The sequence below is a fragment of the Heteronotia binoei genome, chromosome 2, assembly GCF_032191835.1.
Source record: "Heteronotia binoei isolate CCM8104 ecotype False Entrance Well chromosome 2, APGP_CSIRO_Hbin_v1, whole genome shotgun sequence".
Taxonomy (NCBI): Eukaryota; Metazoa; Chordata; class Lepidosauria; order Squamata; family Gekkonidae; genus Heteronotia; species Heteronotia binoei.
The window spans coordinates 170,691,846-170,712,077 of NC_083224.1; the positions used below are offsets into that span (position 1 = coordinate 170,691,846).

Here is a 20,232-nt window from a genome sequence, read left to right on the forward strand (position 1 = left end):
TGTGCTTGTTGGGGTTGGCAGGATTGCTGATGCCCACTGTAGAAGGGCACTGCTAAGCCTGTACTAATTCTGGATTCTGTACTAATGCATCGAAGGCTGCGGCCATATGAAACCCTTTGTTTCCCCCATATGTGAATGGCTGCCATTTTATCCAGTTGGAAGAAAATAAGCCTCTGCACTGAGGTACAGTAATTTGGTGGGGGCGGGGTATCTACCCCACTCTTGGTAGTCTGGTTTTCACAGAGAGGTATCCTGTGTGCATTGTATCTCTATGCAGTGTGCCAAGGGATTCACTATACCTCCTCCGTCTCTGCAATATACCCACGCACACCCACGCATCATCATGATGGGCACTTCATTGTGACTTGATAGAGTGCAGTTCTGTGATATGCAGTCTATCTCTTTCCTATAATGCTTGAAGTAAAGATAGTTGAGCCCACAAAGAAAAACAATCTTAAAATAAGTAAAACCTTTTTAAAAAAATGCAATGGAAAGGCTGCACATTTTAAGGGGGTTTGTCTGTTCGTACTCTGGTTACCGAGGGTGCAGTTGGACAAGGGTGTGCATGATTGACTCAATGTGTGCTTATTTATAAATGATGCTACTGTATCTGTTAGAGAGCATTTTCTGTGTCTTAGGATGTATGCACCATTAATACACAAATACGCCAACGGGCTGCTTCTTTGCATTTTGTTTTCACTGTTTGTAATGGAAGTGGTAAAACTCAGAGATCCTCTTACTCATAGCTGCTTGTCAATCAAACCGGATTGAAGATATCTTGATATAATTGTACTAACAAAAAAATGTTCAGGGAGCCAGCTCTGGACATATTTCATGACAGTCCCTGAGAACCCATCACACAGGGTTGCCAACTCTGGGTTGAAGAATTCCTGGAGATTTGGGTGTAGAGGGCAGGACTTTGGGAGGGGAGGAACCTGACTGGGGTAGAATGCCATCGAGTCCATCCTCCAAACAGCCATTTTCTCCAAGGGAACTGACCTCTATAGTCTGGAGATCACTTGTTTCCAGGATATCTCCAGGCCTCACCTGGAGGTTGGATATCCAACAGTCTCACATGTCACTCCCTTCCCCCCCCCCTCTCCCCACCACCCCAACACAATGCATTCTGCTTCACAGTTCCTATGCAAAAAGAGCTCAGGATTTTTCATACGACTGTCCCAGTTCTGGTCAGTGGCTGCACTTGGCAAAACGGCCCAGCTATTGTGGGGTTGTGTGCATTGCTGCGAAAGATTCCCCACGTAAAGCCACAAACCTGATGCACTTTCTAATCCTACCCACTATCTCTCTCCCTGCTCAGAAGATCAGATAGAAAGCATTATAAGGATAATGAGGATGACTGAGCAGCGTCTCTTGCCCAGTGTGTAGATAGATAGATAGAAAGACAGACAGACTCCCATCAAGTCACAGCCGACCTGTGATGACCCCCAGGGGTTTTCAAGGTGAGAGACATTCAGAGCTGATTTGCCATTGCCTTCCTCTGCACAGCCACCCTGGCATTCCTTGGTGGTCTCCCACCCAATTACTAGCCAGGGCTGACCCTTCTTAGCTTCTGAGATCTGATGAGATCAGGCTAACCTAGCCCATCCAGCACAGGGCACCTCTTCCACTCCATCACCTCCAAGAATTGCTTATGTCTTTTTCTCATACCTTTCTTCAAGCTCAGTCCTGTTCTCACACATACACTCCCCTATGGTATGCCAACCTCTGCATACAAATTGCAACCCTATTCTTGTATTCCTGTTCTGTTCTATGCAACCTTCTGGAGATGTCCTCACACCAGATGTTTGGCCTGAGTACCACTCACTTTCATAGGTCTGGGGTGGGGTGAGGTTATCAGAATCAGCACACAGTCGCGAGACCACTGGAATGTGCACTCCTGAGCCTGCAGTAGAGCACCTTGTGATGACCACCTACAATGCAAGGTGAGTGTACCAGCCTGCAAAACTCATCTCAGGTTTAGATGGGGCATCCAAGCCAAAAAGATTTCCTCCTCTTTTCCCCCTTCTCCAACTTACCCATGACCAGGGGTCGTTTTGTAGAAAAATAGGTGGTGGAGCTCCTCCAGGGATTGTTATGCAGCTGCACCTACAATTCAATGGACAAGGTGGGAAGGAGGAGGTGGAGCTGTGCTCCTGTGAGCTCCCGCTGAATCCGAGGCCTGCTCATGACTCTTGCTTCCTCCTGACCACCAATGGAGAGCCAGGACTTGGGATGTTTGGAGATGGAGGGCATATATAATGCAAATGCCGAGCTGATGCTGCTTCTCATGGTGAGGCTGGTATCTGTTCACAATGCAAAGTATAGACTAGAGCACTTTACAAGTCCAACTGAAACACAAAAGGGTTTTTTTTTTTTAATCTTCAGAGTGCTAACCATTGACACCAATCAATGGGGAGACATAGCAATTTGGGCACAGATTAATGTGCCACCACTAGCATATACAAGTTTACTTGAACAGACCAAAAAACTCTTCTTCAACATACACAAAGAACCTATAATGACAGTCAAATCCTGCCAGAGAAGACATTGAACTATGGGTTATGGAAGATCCAAAGAAAGATTCCTAGGATTGGAAACCCAACCATCTGACTCAGTATAAAGCAGCTTGGTGTGCATTTGGATTTGAGAATCATTTACTCATTAACCTATAGAGTATAAGAATCATTCCTTCAATTGCTTGGAGGTTTTAGTTGACTCACATAGCATCACAAAATGGAGTCAACCCAGAAGGTCATACAAAGCAGCTTAAACTTCTGAAATAGTCTGTTGACTCAACAGCCTGTGTCAATGTTGGGTTTTCTGGGCTAATTTAAGACTACTGCTATGAACTGAAGCCAAGATATTGGTCCCAGGGAAACAATTGCAGAAGTACCAGAAATATTTTTTAAAAAAAATCCGTGCAGGCACTGTGAGTTATTGCAACAACATCAGATCTCTGGATTGATTTTAGCCGAAGGCGGTTTAAGATGGGGCATGGAAAAAGCCTTCAGTATCCCTTAATCACTGAACTGATATGTAGGGAATTTTTATGATATAGCTTTGTACCAATTCATAGCTGGAGGGTCATGATTGAACACATCCCTTTTTAAAGAACATCTTGCATGTAGAAAAATGCAAGGGCAAGATGAAGGCTAGCTTGAATCCTTGCCTCAGATATATTAAGTGTCTAGGGTTTAGGGTTGCCAGCCTCAAGGTGGGGTCTGGAGATCTCCAGCTTTTACAACTGAACTCAGCTGGCAGAGATCAACTCCCCTGGAGAAAATGGCTGCTTTGAAAGGTGGACTCTATGGCACTGTACCATGCTGAGGCCCCTCCCTTCCCCAAACCCTGCCCTCTCCTGGATCTACCCCCAAAATCTCCAGGTATTTTCCAACATAGTCCCCTCTGGCCACTCTCAGGGGATGGGAGGATAGGGTTGCCTGATCCAGGTTGAGAAATTCACAGAGATTTGGGAATGGAATCTGGGGAGGACAAGGGACCTCAATGGGGTATAATGCTATAGGGTCAACCCTCCAAAGCATCCATTTTTTCCAAGGGAAATTATCTCTGTAGTCTGGAGATGAACAGTAATTCCAGGGGATCCCCTGGTCCCACCTGGAGGATGGCATCCCTATTTTCTGTTTGCAGTTAATTTTGCATATGGGGAAAGCATTCAGACATGGAATTCTACACTTGCAATCTGAAGCAACACAGCCCTAGGAAACCTGAGTCAAGTGATTTCTCTGTATGTGTAGATTGGTCTTAACTTTCCAACCATCACATGCCCAACTCTCATTATTCACATTATTACTTGATGGTATGCTATATGATCCATGCAGACTGTTCTTGGCATCACAAATCTACATAAGTAAAGAACAGCAATATGCCAAAGTACATTTGCACACAGGACTGGATCTACATGTTTTTTGAGGGGGGGCAAAATTAAAAATGATGCCCCCTTATGGGCCCATTCTATCTTATGGGCCCATAGAATACAATGGACTCTATACCCAATTTGGTGCCCCGCCCACCCACCCCCCCGTGTCAGCGCCCGAGACAAGCACCCCTCTCCGCCCACCTCCCCTTGATCCAGCCCTGTTTGCAAACAAGTGCTGGTAGTGTCATGTACTGTAATTGTAAAGGAAGACTTCTGCAGAAAATGCATTGTTTATTCCATGTGTATTGTTCATGCATGCAACAGACTTGAGCCCCTGCCACTGTATCTAACAGTGTCATCCTAAGCAGAGTTAACACTCTCTTAATTCCATTAATTTCAGCAGACTTGGAAAAGGAAAGGTTCCCTGTGCAAGCACCAGTTGTTTCCGACTCTGGGGTGAAGTTGCTTTCACAACATTTTCATGGCAGACTTTTTACGGGGTGGTTTGCCATTGCCTTCCCCAGTCATCTACACTTTCCCCCCAGCAAGCTGGGTACCGACCTCGGAAGGATGGAAGGCTGAGTCAACCTCGAGCCGGCTACTTGAAAACCCAGCTTCCACTGGGGATCGAACCCAGGTCGTGAGCAGAGTTTAGGACTGCAGTACTGCAGCTTTTACAACACTCTGCACCACGGGGCTCTTCAAAGGAAAGGTCCCCTGTGCAAGCACCAGTCATTTCCGACTCTGGGATGACCTTGCTTTCACAACGTTTTCACAGCAGACTTTTTACGGGGTGGTTTGCCATTGACTTCCCCAGTCATCTACACTTTCCCCCCAGAAAGCTGGGTACTCATTTTACCAAACTCGGAAGGATGGAAGCAGACTTAGGAGGGTGTAAATGTTACATGGACTCCAAGGGTAGCACTTACCTAGGTTGGTGATTCCCTTTGGAAGTGAAAGCATTTAAAGGGTATATTCATAATATCTATTCATTTGTCAATTTTTTACCTACAATTGTCAAAGACACATTACCATTCCCTATGTTGTATATGATAAACTGATCCACAGTAATCAGAACCCAAGCCCATATTCTTCCTCCACCCCAAGAATGGAGGGCAGGGAGAACAAGGGAAAATAGTACTATGAAGAGTTTAATAGCCTAACCAGAAAAGCACCATCTTCTATAGGGACCACTTTTATTGGCACAAGGCCATGCAAGTTATGGAATTAACAAATATTAGTCAGGCAGAATCCATGAAGAAAGGCATTCTCTGTCATTTGAAAGGTCAAATGTTGCTATGTCAAATGGAACTAAACCAGCCACATATCTGATGAAGGGAGCTTGACTCTTGAAAGCTTATGAACTCTGCCCAAATCTTGTTGGTCCCTAAGATAAGGTGGGCAGCTGTGCATTGGGAAATTCCTGGATATTTGGGGGCAGGAGTCCAGGGAGGGCATGGTTTGGGGAAGGACTTTAGCAGGTATAATACCATAGAGCCCACCTTCCAAGGCAGCCATTTTCTCCAGGGGAACAGATCTCTGTTGCCTGGAGATCAGTTGAAATCCCAGTAGATTGAGCAACCAATGACCTGAACAAACCACTGTGATCAAAGATTACTAAGTGCCATTAACAAACAACAGAAGAAATTTAATCTAACAGGTGTGTCTGTAAATCAATATACATAATATAAAAAGCTTCATATACAACTTCACAGTAGAAAATTATCTTCAAATCCCAGAAAAAAGTTGTGACAGTTTTGTTAAATTCAACTTCCTGTTTCATATAAAGATTTCTTCAGGCTTGGGATTTATCAAAATATTACCAAGTCAGTCAAGACATGATCTCATTCTCCTTTACAAAAGGACCCATAGATCTCCAGAACTTCTTTCAACCCAGCACAAAAGCTTGGTTGGGCTTCATATGATCTTTGTATGAAACAGGAAGTTGAATTTAACAAACCTGTCAACCTTTTTTCTGGGATTTGAAGATGATTTTCTACTGTGAAGTTGTATATGAAGCTTTTTATATTATGTATATTGATTTATAGACACACCTGTTAGATTAAATTTCTTCTATTGTTTGTTAATGGCACTTAGTAATCTTTGATCACAATAGCCTGTTCAGGTCATTGGTTGCTCATCCTTTACGGGATCGCTCTATGGCATCTCCCTGCCACATGGAGTTTGGCAATCATACTCTAGTTGCTTCTGAATTTAAATCTAGCTGTTCTACAACAAAGCTGCCCTCTGAAAATAAATCAGCAACCAGTATCCTGCCTGAGTATATCTTGTTCTGTGAGGTCAGCAAATCAACTGTGTTCATTTGTCAGTCTCTTGTCTTGATCACAGCTCAGCCTGAAAAAAGCAAATCTACAATGAAATCAAAGTCATAAAGGACCATCAGTTATTCTTATGGAAACATAAGAAGAGAATAGGAAAGTCTCCCTCCCCCCCCCCCAAAAAAAAAAAAAAGGGATTGGCCATCATGTAGAAGTAACCTAGACCAGCATCCTGTTTCCATAGGGTTGCCAGGTCTGTGTTGGAAAATACTTGGAGACTTTGGGGGTAGATCTGGGAGAGAGCAGGGTTTGGGGAGGGGAGGGGCCTCAGCATGGTTCAATGCCATACAGTCCCCCCTTCAAAGCAGCCATTTTCTCCAGGGGAGATTATCTCTACCAGCTGGAGATCAGTTGTAAAAGTGGGAGATCTCCAGGCCCCACCTGGAGGCTGGCAACCCTATTCCACTTGCGGGAAACTGCACATTTTCAAGAAGCCCATAAGCAAGGCATGACTGTCCTCCCCCATAGTCTGCTTGTAACACCTGGTTCTCAAAGGTGTGTTGCCCCTGAACATGGAAACTCACATAGTTATATGCAAGTTGAAGCTCCCTTAGGCTGGCCAGTTTATGCTGACAGAGGATAGTTCCCAAATCCCAGTTTAATTTCCATTTATGGTGCTTTACATACATTTATATCCCTCTAAATAAGAATGATGAATCTGGCCCAGGCATCTGCCCTTCCTGGTTTATTATTAATGTTTAGCATTTGCAAAGAGCACTTGCAAGCATTCAGAGCCTTTCGCATAGATTTTCTTGTAATTCTCCCAGCAAGATGAGTCACTGTTATGATCATATATTGCAGATGGGGGCTGAGCTGAAAGATAGCAGCTTGCCAGACCTTCTTAGCGAGTTTATGGCAGAAGCGATGCTCAACTTGAGGACCAGTAGCTCAGAGTCTTGGCTGTTTCTAATCAAGTATCTTTCAGGAGTATTTGGGACGTACCAGGTGCCTTACTGGTTCCCCCACCCCAAGCAACGTTAAGCTATTGCCTCTCCAAGATAAACTGACCATGGGCTTGAAATAGAGGCCACTCATAGCTCTGATGACTGAACTAAGATTTCATCCCAACTCCTACCATAGGGTTTCCAAATGCCAATTGCCACGTTGGTCCTCTAGGAATCATAATGATCACCAGCAGGGCTTTTTTTTTTAGCAGGAGCTCCTTTGCATATTAGGCCACACACCCCAATGTAGCCAATCCTCTTGGAGCTTACAGTAGGCCCTGTACTAAGAGCTCTGTAAGCTCTTGGAGGATTGGCTACATCAGGGGTGTGTGGCCTAATATGCAATGGAGTTCCTGCTACAAAAAAAGCCCTGATCGCCAGACTATGGAGATCAGTTCCCCTGAAGCAAATGACTGTTTTGGAGGAGGGTCTCTAGGGCATTAGATCCCAGTGAGGTCCCTCTTCTCGGCAAAACCAGTACTCTCTAGGTTTCACCCCCAAATCTCCAGGAATTTCACAACCCAGAGTTGACAACCCGAGCCCAGCCCACCCCAGGCCAGCCAACCACCTTCTTTATACCAGCATCCTTCATGAGACCAATAAACGTCATGGTGACAATGTAAATGCCACACTAACAGAAGGGACTGTCAATATGTGCTGCCATCAAATAGGGGCATGATCCCTTTTATGGTGACTCCTTAATCCCCCCACACTTATAGGCGACTCTATTTTAAGACTGTTTTATGGACTTCTGACTGACTGAATTCAAAACGGAAAAAAGCTGAATAAGAAGGTGGTCATGATAATAACATTTGCTTGCTTGGTGGAGTTGTTTTCTTTCAAAATGACATCTTTCTAATGGGCAGAACTAGGATATAAAATGTCTGACTCTAAAAAGAAAATAGGCCCTTGTGAGTAGAGCCTGGAGACCCAAGGGTATTCTTATTTAATAATTTTAAATGTACATAAAATGTAGTTGGCACTACAGACAAAGAATTTGGATCCTAGAAGCATGCAGGGACCAATGCCAAAGAAGTACTTGTCAGGCTGCTTCTGATGCGAACTGGCTTTGGAAACCAAACTCTGGTTACCTGCCAGAGTGAGATTTTACTGGACAGCTTGGTCATTCCAATGTCTCACTGTGGTCATTGTAGCCCAATCAGCTGCTTTACATGTGAAATTTGATAGATGCCCATCTTAAGATATGCGTTACAGATGCCAATCTTAAGATATGCGTTACATTGGGGTCTGGGTATCCCCTGCCCTGCCTTTTGATGGTAGGAGATTTTTTTTTAACGGCTGTCAGGCCGATGGTGTGATGTCACTTCCAGGGAAAACCCAGAAGTGACATCAGTTCTCTCTAGGAGTCACCAAATACTCTTGGTTTTATCATAGAGCTTTCAGTGATTTCCTGGAGATGTGTGACATCACTTCTGGGTGTTTCCTGGAAGTGAAATGACACTGTTGCTGACAGTGCCCATGTCTCTGTCACCTCCCCTGTGAACTGCTGCTGTTTGCCAGAAACAGCCTGGCAACCCTAGCTGACATACATTGTTGCTGCTGTTAGCTAGCTCTGAGCTGAGTGGCTCCTGAGGTGCCAACTTATACTGCTGCAGGTGTTGCTGACCCTGGCTTGCTCCTGAGTTGTTTTAAATTCCCAGTCTGCCCCTATGCTTAACTGAATATTAACGATGACATTTTATTTAAAAAAAACAACAATGGCATTTCAATAAATTAAAAAGCAGATAGCCAAACAAAAGCATGGGGAGAACACTGGAGCAGCACTTGAGTTGCCAGTATGTAAGTAAAAGAAAAAACATGCAAACCCTATGGGAGAAAAAACAGTGTCGAGGCTGAAATGACATTTGATGCTGGTCTGTTTCAGTCTTTTTCGCTGCAGAGTTAGAAGGGGAAAGGTGCTGACTCCATGTTTTTCTTCTTACTCTGCAACTAAAAGGGATAACAAACTACTTTAAAAAAAAAAAGAAAGTTAGGGACTAATACAGGGGTCTCCAACCTTTCTAAGCCTGTGGACACAGTTGAAATTCTTATGCAACAACAGAATGGCTGCTGCGGGAGGCACAGCCAGCCTCTTCTGAATAAGTAAAAACCATAGAGATTAGGGGAATTCTGCTCCTACCACTCTATTGAGCAAGCATGGGGGCTCAAGCAATGGGGATGGGAGTCCGCTTGCCAAATTGGGCAATCTGGCATGTCTACCACAGACCCAAAGGTAATGTTTCCTGGGGTCTTACAAATTTATTTATTAGATTTTTTTTTAAGTTGCCACTTTCCCAAAGGGTCTCATGGTGACTTTTACAACATTAAAACCAAGGAGGTAAAAACAAAAACAAACAACAAATATAAAATATTAACATTAAAATATTAAAATACGTGACTATCATCATACCACTATTTAAACAGCCAAAACACGTAGTTACCCTCCAAAGGCCAACTTAAATAATTCACCTTTGCATGCCCTGCAGAAACTAAACAAGCCCAGCAGGGCATAGGTGTCATCCAAGAGTGCATTTCATGGGGTGGGGCCACAACTGAGAAGGCTGTTCCCCCTGGTGACAGCTAACTGACCCATCCTGGGGCCAGGCACTGGTAAGAGACCCCTAGACAATGACCCAAGGGAAAACCGGGGGTGTGCGTGTAATGGGAGAGGCAGTCCTGTAGATATGAAGGTCCCAGACCACTTGAGGGCTTTGAAGATTAACACCAACACCTTGAATTGGATGCAGAGACTAACTGGTAGCCAATTCAACTGCCACAGAATTAGAGCAAAATGAGCTGACCATGATGTTCTGGTCAGTAACCTGCAGGGCTTTTTTTGTGCAGGAGCGCAAAGGAACACAGTTCCAGCTGGCTTGGTGTTGGGGTGTGTGGCCTAATATACAAATGATTCCTGATGAGCTCTTTCTACTGGCTGGCTAGCACCTCCTGCTGCAATTAAGTGGAGGAGCCAGACTTTGCCCTCTGCTATGAGAAAGAGACACACTGTAGAAGAAGGAAGTGGGCACACATCCGTGAGCATCACTTTGGAGATCAGTTTACCAAGGTCAACTCTGTCATTGCCATGTGTAGACAAGAACCATCATCTGATTCACCGCATGCTAGTTAAGATGCTGCTGTAATTTAAAAGATGGGGGTGGCAGTAGAGCTCCAGCCACTCACTCCATACTTGCTGGTGTTCTTGTTTAGTGAGTCACTAAAAGCCAAACAAATCTGTAGGAACTTACTCACTGTATACATTGTATGGCTGATGATGCCTTTGACAGAACTGTTTTACTACGGTTTAAAGTGGAGTGCTGTCACTTGATCTTTACTATGTGAACATGTAACAAACACGGACGGAAACCCTTTTTTGTTGTGTTGTAATGTGGGTGGAAGCCTGCCCCCCCCCCTGGGATTCTCTGATGCACCTTTTATGGGGGTGAAGGTTGAAGGCAGGAATTCCTCCTTTCGAGAAAAGAAACAACTAGTAACAAACCAACAGTTCTTGAACAGTGTCAGATTAAAACCTGTGGAGGCCCCTAGGCAGTCAAAATCTCAGGGGGGCCCTTGCAAATTATCTGTCGGAGCGCCTGCCCCGCCACTCACAGCCCCAGCTGCAGCCTGCAGGCACCTTCTCAAAAGCCCCTTTGACAAAGCAGTGGGGGAATGGCAGAGAGAGGTGAACTTGGCAACAGCTGCAGCAAGCAAGTCGGGCAGAGCTGCTCAGTTGCTGGTTGCACATGCAGGCTGGGAGGGCTGCAAGCAGAGGGGAAATCGGGGTGGGGGGAAGCCAGCCTGGGGCCTCTAAAGGCATGGGGGCCCTTAGGCAAGTGCCTACTTGGCCTAATTGTTTATCCGGCCCTGTTCTTGAAAAACAAAGTTATCAGCCTGGACTGATATCAGCACATGATGCCAACCAGAAATGCAGATTTAAAACAATATCCAGGAGGGGGGAATATCTGTGTTAGTACATGGCAGTAAAAGCATAAAGGGGTTTTATTGCGGCATAAGTTTTCAAGAGGTTGTGTAGCTGACCTCAGCTCATTGCTCCCTACCACCAGGTGGGCTGCAGGACAACCCCTGCTGCCTCACAAGCCCTCATAGAGATGCCATCTTTTGGAGGCATCTACAGCTAAACACGCCCAAGCTGCATGTTAAGCTGAACCATTAAGGTGAAAAGGGCAGTGTGTCCCCCCAACTCAGACTGCTGCCCCTAGGGTTACCAACTTTGGGTTGGGAATTTCCTGGAGATATGGGAGTGGAGCTGGGGAAGGGGAAGGTTTGGGGAGACACTCTCTCTCTCTTTTAAAGGCCTTGGTACATGCATATAAACAATGTTGGTTTGTGCACATACACTTCTAGAAGCAAGGACTAAACAATTATTGCGGTACTCACAAATCTCAACCTAAAAAAAGTAAACTTGCAAAAAGCATTTGCAGTTGCTCAGAAAGAATCTCTTGTGGCGCTTCAGGCACCCACAGGCCCATGGCGCCTCTCGTCAATTATGCGGTTATGCATGTATTGCTAAGATCAAAAACAAAATGGCATTAAACCAGGATTGATGGGGATGCGAGTTGCAATGGCTTGATGACGCTGCAGCGATCAGACAGGGAAAATCCATTCATGGCCCATCATCAAGCATTTAGGACCAGACTTTATGTGCTATCAAATGAGTCCGGAACTGAGTCGGGGCAGGACAGGTTGCATGTGACTTACAGACCATTCCCAGCTGTTGCTGTCTGAACATGCACTTTAAATCCAACAGGCATCCATGGCTATGTCAGATATAAATGCAACTCTGAGCTCTGACCCTGGCCATAGTCCACCTGTCTCACATGAGCACACATGAATCTGCCCTTATACTGAGCCAGACCATCAGTCCATCTGTCTACACACATGGGCAGCAGCTTTCCTGAGTTCCAGGCAGAGGTCTTTCACATCACCCACTGCCTGATCCTCTCAACTGGAAATATGGGAGAATTGAATGCGCATGCAAAGCAGAGACTCTTCCGATGAGGTACAGCCTCATCCCATGATGGGCTGGTGAAAAGTGAAGCAGGACTCAAATTTGGCATCCCTGCTTCTGCTATACCAGGTTTGCAACTGCAATGCCACGTTCATGTTATCAGTGAAGAACCCGCTGTGACTTGTCCTTTAAATGTGACAACTGTCTTCACCCACAACATAGAAAGTACTCCTCTAAGGCTAGTGTAAGCTAGCTCACAGTTTTTTAGCCTCCCACTCATACATTTTTTGCCTCAGCTCAGGAAAAATGGCCCCAGACCATCTAATTTATGCATTAACTCACAACTTTAATGCCGGTAGCTCACAAAGTAGAATTTTTGCTAACAAGACCCCACAGCTTAGAGGGAGTGTTGCTCCCAAGGTAGAAATCCTGAAAACTGCTACCATGGAATGGAATGATAGATCCTATCCTCACTCCTGCCTTTAAAGAAAGCCAGATCCAATTCGCATAACAGCGGGGTAGCAGCATGGGACTATAAGAGAAAGCCCCCCAGTTATGTGTAAATCAATGCAATGCCTCTGTTCTCAGCCATGCACTGAACTCTTCTAGGATCCAGAGAGGGTAACAGCTGGCTCCCTGTTTGCCTAACTGTAGATAAATCATATAATGGCAGCCTGAGCTGCTGCAGGATTTCCATCCACTCTGACAAGTAGAAAAGCTTCTTGTTTTCCTGAAGTGCTACCCTGGGATGCATTGTACAAAAGGACGAGCGGCTGTTCTAAACAGAATAATCAGAGAAGCAAATGAGGTGTTCAGAGAGCAATCCATCTTCACCGGCCCAACCAGTTCAGTCGAGCATTGGATGAAGCCACTGCGGCACAGCCGAGCCACCAGAGTTTCACGTGATCACTGATCATCTCTCTACTTGCCTGCTTTAGAGACTTCCGCAGAGTGTAAAAGTGCAGAGAAGCCTAACAGAGCATGAAATACATAATGTAAGAAGTGTGTGTTTGTTACACTTTTCTCCACCATTAGCTCCAAAGGAGATTGCTCTCACAGCAACCTGGTAAGGTCGGTTAGGCCCAAGATAACCCAGCAAGTTTGGGACAGAACAGAGATTTGGACATGAGACATGTCCAAGTTCCAGCCTGAGACACTGTTCTGCTTGCCCCAGCAGTTCTCATAAGCCCTACATGCAGTGAGTTCATGCTCAAATTCAGGAGTCACCAACTCATTACTTGGTGTCCACTAAGTGTTTTCAGAAAGTGGGTGGGACAAAATGGGGCTTTTGTCCAGTAAGGCTCCTGGCTGCCTGTAGGTTTTTAGATCCACATGATCCTGGAGCTCCTGCACATACCAGAGACCAAACTAGATGAGACTAGCTGCCACAGCACAAGAATCTTCACTGTGTGGCTGAAGGAAGCAGCAGCACCCATTTTATGGCTGGCTCCACCCCCTTTGGTAGCCATTCTGTAGCAGCCATTTTGTGGTTGTACCCCCCACGCCGTGTCAAAATTCTAAAAGGGCCCAAGGTCTCAAAAAGGCTGAGGATGCCTGCTCAAGTTCAAAAGGAAAAGACTTTCATTCAGGCCACAATCTCCCTTGTAGATTTCAGACAATTTGAAGGAGCTGTTATTGGTACTGGCTTAATGAAACAGCTTTGCATTTCCTTTTGCGACTGACTATACTTGACAAAGCACTGTGCTTTCCCTTTACACTTCCAAATTGTTTCTTTTGAAGTATTGCAGGCAGCACTTTCCCATTCTGAATTGTTTCTGTCAGGCAAAATAATAGTCTGGCTAACTGATTTCACCTTATTTGGGGCTGCTGCAAGTGAAAGCAGATGGGATTCAAATTTCAGATCCACAATAGTTTGCACTATGGGGCACTGCAGAAAGTTGTTATTTCATGGTTGGGGGGGGTGACCAATGCAAGGCTCAGCTTTCTGCTTCATGAGAACGAAGGAAACTGCTTTGCTGCAAAATCACAGCTGTAATCTCTCTGGGCATTGACTGTCAATCATGATTAGCAGCTGGGGCTTCAGACAGAGGCTTTCCTACCACCTGACTAGTAAACTCTTCTCTTGACAAAGCCCAGGGCATTATGATAATACATACAGCATGCATTAGTTAAGTTGCTCAGGAACTATATGGGGAGAAAACAGGGTTGCCAGCTCTAGGTTGGGAAATTCCTGGAGATTTTTGGGGTGCAGCCTGAGGAGGGCAGGAGGTTGTAGAGGAGAGGTTACTTCAATGGAGTATAATGCCATAGAGTCCACCTCCAAAATGGCTATTTTCTCCAGGTGAACTGATTTCTGTTGCCTGGAGATCAGTTGTAATAGTGGGAGCTCTCCAGGTATCTGGAGGCCGGCAACCGTAAGAGAAAAGTAGGCAGGTGGATCAATAATTATGAATAATGCAGGGAGCTTTCTTTAAAAAACAGTAGCCCTGTGTTGGGCAAGGAAGAGGGGAGAGGCATGGCGGAATGGTAGGTAAATCATCATCTTTGCATGCAGAAGGTCAAGGTTCAATCCCTAGCAAGTCCACTTAAAGGGATCAGGCACTAGATCAGGGATGGCCAAACTTTCTTAATGTAAGAGCCATATAGAATAAACATTAGATGTTTGAGAGCCACAAGACATGAAGGTCAGATGTTATAGAGCCACAAGACAAGAAGGGAGGAAAGCAGGAAGGAAGGAAAGCAAAGAGATGGGAAGAGGCAGGAGGGAGGGAGAGGTGGAAAGAAAGCAACTTTAGCTTTAAATGCATTCTCCAAGCTGCCTGCTGGCTTGGCTTGGAGAAATAATTTAAAAAGAAAAATGCCTTCTCCAAGCCGGCCAATGGGCTACTAGGGGCTTCAAGAGCCACACAATACATGTGAAAGAGCCACATGTGGCTCCCGAGCTGCAGTTTGGCCACCCCTGCACAAGATGATGTGAAAGACTTCCTCTTGAACCCTTGGAGAGCAGCTGCCAATCAGAGTAGGCAATAGTGACCTTGATAGAGGTCACTATTCTATAGCACCAAACATTCTACAGCACCATAGAATGTTTTTTATTGATTTTAAATTGTAATTATAACTGTCTGGATTGAATTGATTGTTAGCTGCCCTGAGTCCGCTTGCGGAGAGGACGGGTTAGAAATTGAAAATAATAATAATAAATAAGAGCAGCCATCTGGTTTAGTATAAGGCAACTTCATGTGTTCAGAAGGTGCCTTGATGAATCAGAACAGAGGTCTGTTTGTCTAGCATCCACAGTGGTCAACCAATGTATCCTAAAAGGTTAACAACCAGGACACAGAACTCCTCCTCTGCATCCATAACCTGAAAACAGCTTACCTTATAACATCACAAGTGTTGTGTGTTTCTCCAGATTAGAGTTTTAGAAATCCCTGGAGATTTGGAGGTGATGCCTGGGAAGGGCAGGGGGCTCGTTGGGGGTGTGATACCATGAGATCTGCCCTCAGACGCTGTCATTTCCTCCAGTGGAAATAATTCTGGTGGCCTGGAGATCAGTTGTAATTCTGAGAATACTTGAGGCCTTGCCTGGAGACTGGCAACTAGGGTTGCCAATCCCCAGTTAGGGGCAGGGGATCCCCCTGTTTGCCCTCCTCCCGGCTCAAGTTTCTCAGAAAGTGGTGGTGGGGAAATGTCTGCTGAGCACTCCATTATTCCCTATGGAGACAAATTCCCATAGGGTATAATGGAGAATCCATCTGTGGGTATTTGGGGCTCTGGAGCTGAGTTTTTTTAGGTAGAGGCGCCAAATTTTCAGCATAGCATCCGGACCTTCTCCCCAAAACACCCTCCCCCAAGTTTCAAAAAGAATGAACCAGGAGGTCCAATTCTGTGAGCTCCAAAAGAAGGTGCCCCTATTCTCCATTGTTTCCAAGTGGAGGAAAGGCATTTAAAAGGTGTGAGGTCCCTTTAAATGTGATGGCCAGAGCTCCTTTTGGAGTTCAATTATGCTTGTAACACCCTTGCTCCTGGCTCCACCCCAATGTCTCCTGGCTCCATCACCAAATATTTCTTGAGTCAGACCTGACAACCCTATTGGCAACCCTAACCCAAAACTATTCCACATAATTGACTGACAGGAGCAGAAGAACAAGAACACTTAAAGTTGCCAAGTCCCAGGCCCGTATGTAGGGTTTTTTTTTCCTGGAGGGGGTGCTGGAGGATGCTAATTTAATTACTGAAGTATAAACAATAGGAGGGATCAGGGGACTGGGAGAGGGTTACCTGACAGATTTTGAAGGGGGTGGCACCCCTATGCCCCCCACCTCCTAACGGCCCTGCCAGGTTCCCCCAAGCCACCAGCAGGGGATAGGGGGTGGGTAAAGTTGCCAGCTCCAGGTTGGGAAACTCCTGGAGATTTGGAGATGGAGCCTGGGGAGGACAAGGACCACCTCTGGGGAGGGGATTTAGGGGGAAATGACATCCTTCCATGAGTCCTTGCAGGACCCCCCACGCTTGTTCCTTATAGGATTGCCAATCCCCAGCTGGGATCCCCTGGTTTGGAGACCTTCCTCCTGCTTCAGGGTTATCAGAAACACTCTGTTAAAGGCAGAGGAGCCCCACCCTTGTACCTTTGTATGGTCACCTTTGTTTCTGAGGTCCGGGAATGGATTCTGTTCAGGCTGGCTCAATTCTAACCAGTCCTGCTTTATCGTCAGGGGCAGGTTCAGGGCTTTTTTTGAAGAAAACCCTAGCAGGAATTCATTTGCATATTAGGCCACACCCCTGACACCAAGCCAGCTGGAACTGTGTTAAAAAAAAAAAGCCCTGGCAAGTTGCTTGTTTTGTTCTGCCCTCTGTAGCTGACCAGACTCTGTTAAGTATTGATGTATGTGAATGCACATCCCACCCTCCTTCTGGATGTATAGAGTGTTTTCTGACCTTCTTCCCTTCTATGCCTTCTGCATGCAAAGTCTTTTGCTTTCTTCAGAGGAGACAGCTGCTGCATTGTTTGGTATTCAGCTCACGCAGCTTCTTTCCTGTTTTCCTCTGGACTGAAATCAGCAAACCAGAACCGGCCTGTCAGTCTTGCAGCTCCCATTCATTTCCTCCCCAATGCCCTGTCTCAGTACTCACCTGCAAGTTCATCTCCTGTGTCTTTATCCCCCCCCCCACTTGCAGGATAGACCCTTCCAGCTGTGCAGAAACCTCTCCTCTTAACCTTCTGCTGTCTTGCCATTTTAATTTTTTGCCACAGTCCCCACTGCACATGACGCCCCCAAACACTCATCTCTTCCGTTTTACAGATGGAGCTGTATCTGTTATATGGACCCAGACAGAACGGGAAGAAAAGCACACAGCTGCCCAGAGGGTGATCCTGACTTTACTGGACATACTGACTGTAATTTTAGAGAATTCAAACGCTATGTGAAGAAAGCAAAACAGCTCGCCAAAACAGCGACTCCTGATTGTGCTGATGTGATGCACATCTGCTTAATTTCCTGGTCTTTGAATCCTAACAACCATTGGGAGCCCATTTGTAGAGACTCTCCTGGTCCACTTGCCTGTCCTTATATTGTTCTCTATTTAAATGCTAATGAATCTGTTACTAAGCAGAAATATCCAGCCTTGGTGGATGATGTTATTCCTGGCTTACCCGGCTCTGATTGGTGCAGAAACATCGAGGTGTGGTATTGTTATAAATACAGGACTTTGGGCTTTTTTTTCTTCTTTCTTTTAAAAACACAGGTCTTCATTGCCTGCCCTTGCTTTCCATGTCTCTGTAGTAAAACCAGATAGCTTATTCATGTCAGGGTGACCAGTACCCTCTTGAAGTTGGCAAAATGCCCCCAAACAAATGATATTCTAGAAATCTGCAGGTGTGCCCTGCTTGATCATCCCTCTTTAGCTATGCAGTGAAGAAAGGTCTCTGGAAAAGAAATCCTGCATTTTGCCACGTTTCTATGTTATTTCTACCTACTTCATCTTCTCCATCTTTTAGCATCTAATTGATACCTACATTTTATGAAAAAGCAATCTTTGATCATTTGATTGTGTGCATTCTTGAGAAGGGCTGTGCACTCAAATTAGACAGAAAGATCCAGAACTTTGGGGATGAAAAGATGTGCCTTTTCGGGCCAGAGATCCATCTAGGTTTACCCTAGAGCAAGGGTGTCAAGCTCATTTGTTATGAGGGACAGATCTGACATAAATGAGACCTTGTTGGGTTGGGTCGGGCCATGCCGGGCCAGGACACATGTGTACCTATTTAAGATTAGGTAGCAGAGATATAAATTTTATAAAGAACACAGACAAACCCAAATATATATTTTTTAAAACTTAAAAGGTTAGCACTCATTGGTTTTAAAGATGCTTTCTTTGTATTTCTCACATGAGATCCAGGGAACTTGGCAAAGGAAGCTGTGGCTCTTTCCTTCCTTCCCCAGAGGACTGGGGGGGGGAGCCTCAGCCAATAGAAGGAAGAGAGGCTTGACTCAGTAGCTCTGCTGTGCACTTGAGAGAGCCTGGCAAAGCAAGCTATTCCTCCCCCCTTCCTCCCCAAGGGAGGAGCCTCAGTGAATGGAGAAAATGGTGGTTTTACTCTGTAGCACCTGTGCAATTGAACAAGCCTTGCAAAGCAAGCTGTTATGCAGAAGGAAGCAAGATATGGGGAGAAGGAAGCAGATGACAGCCAATTGCTTGGGGGCCTGACTTGAGCCCTCCTGGGGCCTGATTTGACCCCCGAACTGCATGTTTGACACCCCTGCCCTAGAGAGCTAGCAGAGAGGCCAAAACCTCCCCCCTAGGAAAAACTAGGAGGGCAGGGCAGAATACAGCCTGCAGGCCAGAGTGGGCCTATTCTGCTGCAGCAAAGGTTACTAGGGCTTGAGCCGAGTATTTTACTCTTTTACAAATACCCAGGAATTAAAACTGTATGAAGTAGCATGGAGGTGAAAACCCTGATATGGCCCTTTAAAAGCCTAATTTGTTATTTTAATTTTTATTTCAACCATGTTCTCCTGTGCCCTGCAGCAAACTCCTAGACCAGAAGAGGCCCCTCTTTTTCGGAGACAGGAGGCTGCAGCGTGGTCTTTTGTTTTCAGTCAGTCAAATGGACCGTAACACAGTCTGAAAGTGAATGGTCGCTCTGCTGCTATCTCATAAACAAAAACAGCACACACATTGCTAGTAGCAGAGTCTAGTCCCTTGGGAATGACAGCTTTCTGTCTGAAACATTGGCATGATTGTTGTGTTTCCTATGTTCCTTGGAGAAAAAGCTGGTGCTCATTGGACTGAATCCCAGGCAGAGTCACCGTTTATGTCCCACTTTTAGGTATTTGTCCTAGAAGAGTGAAAATTTTCTCATCAAACAGAGGCTGGCTTTTCTGACATGATCTGTGCAATGTCTGCATACACGTCTGGTTTGCAGGCTGGTAAGACTCCCGGCTGGCAGATCTATGGCACAGGTTGCTTGTTCATGAGTAGATCTGCAGGCAGGCAGGGTTTTAGCTGATTAGCTTGCTGCAAGATCTGAGTGAGGAAGGATCCTGATCGCCAGCAGTTCTGCTCCTGAGTAATAGTTTCACAAGGTGGGCTCAGCTACAGGCTTCTACTTTGCAAAGATCAATGGCCTATCGGGCAAAGAAGAGCAGTAGAATGTTCTAGAAGGGCAAGGTGGGAACAATCTTCCTCCAAGCCTCAGAAAAGAATTGCCTATGCAATCCAACCTCTGTTCCAGGAAGACCCACCCAAATTGACAAGGAAAAGGAACACGCATAGACAGCTTCAAGAGGGGATTGGATAAACATATGGAGCAGAGGTTTATCAGTGGCTATTAGCCACAGCATATTATTGGAACTTGCTGTCTGGGGCAGTGATGCTCTGTATTCTTGGTGCTGGGGGGGCACAGTGGGAGGACTTCTAGTGTCCTGGCCCCACTGATGGACCTCCTGATGGTGCCTGGGTTTTTTTGGCCACTGTGTGACACAGAGTGTTGGACTGGATAGGCCTTTGGCCTGATCCAACATGGCTTCTGTTATGTTCTTATGTTTAACAGGACATTTCATTTACTGGGAAAGTTCCTGATGGGCATCACAGAGGGCTGTTGGAGGCTGGGAGCAAGAAGGGCCAAGGCCTGGCAGCTCTTTT

At 45.6% G+C, this 20,232-nt stretch overlaps 1 long non-coding RNA gene across 1 annotated transcript; it reads left to right on the plus strand.

Annotated features, from left to right (window-relative positions):
• Nucleotides 1-16,126: 16,126 nt before the first annotated feature.
• LOC132567687 (uncharacterized) lies at nucleotides 16,127-17,806 on the plus strand. Its single transcript, XR_009555112.1, has 2 exons — nucleotides 16,127-16,267; nucleotides 17,342-17,806. It is a non-coding gene; the product is annotated as an uncharacterized LOC132567687 (long non-coding RNA).
• Nucleotides 17,807-20,232: the final 2,426 nt, after the last annotated feature.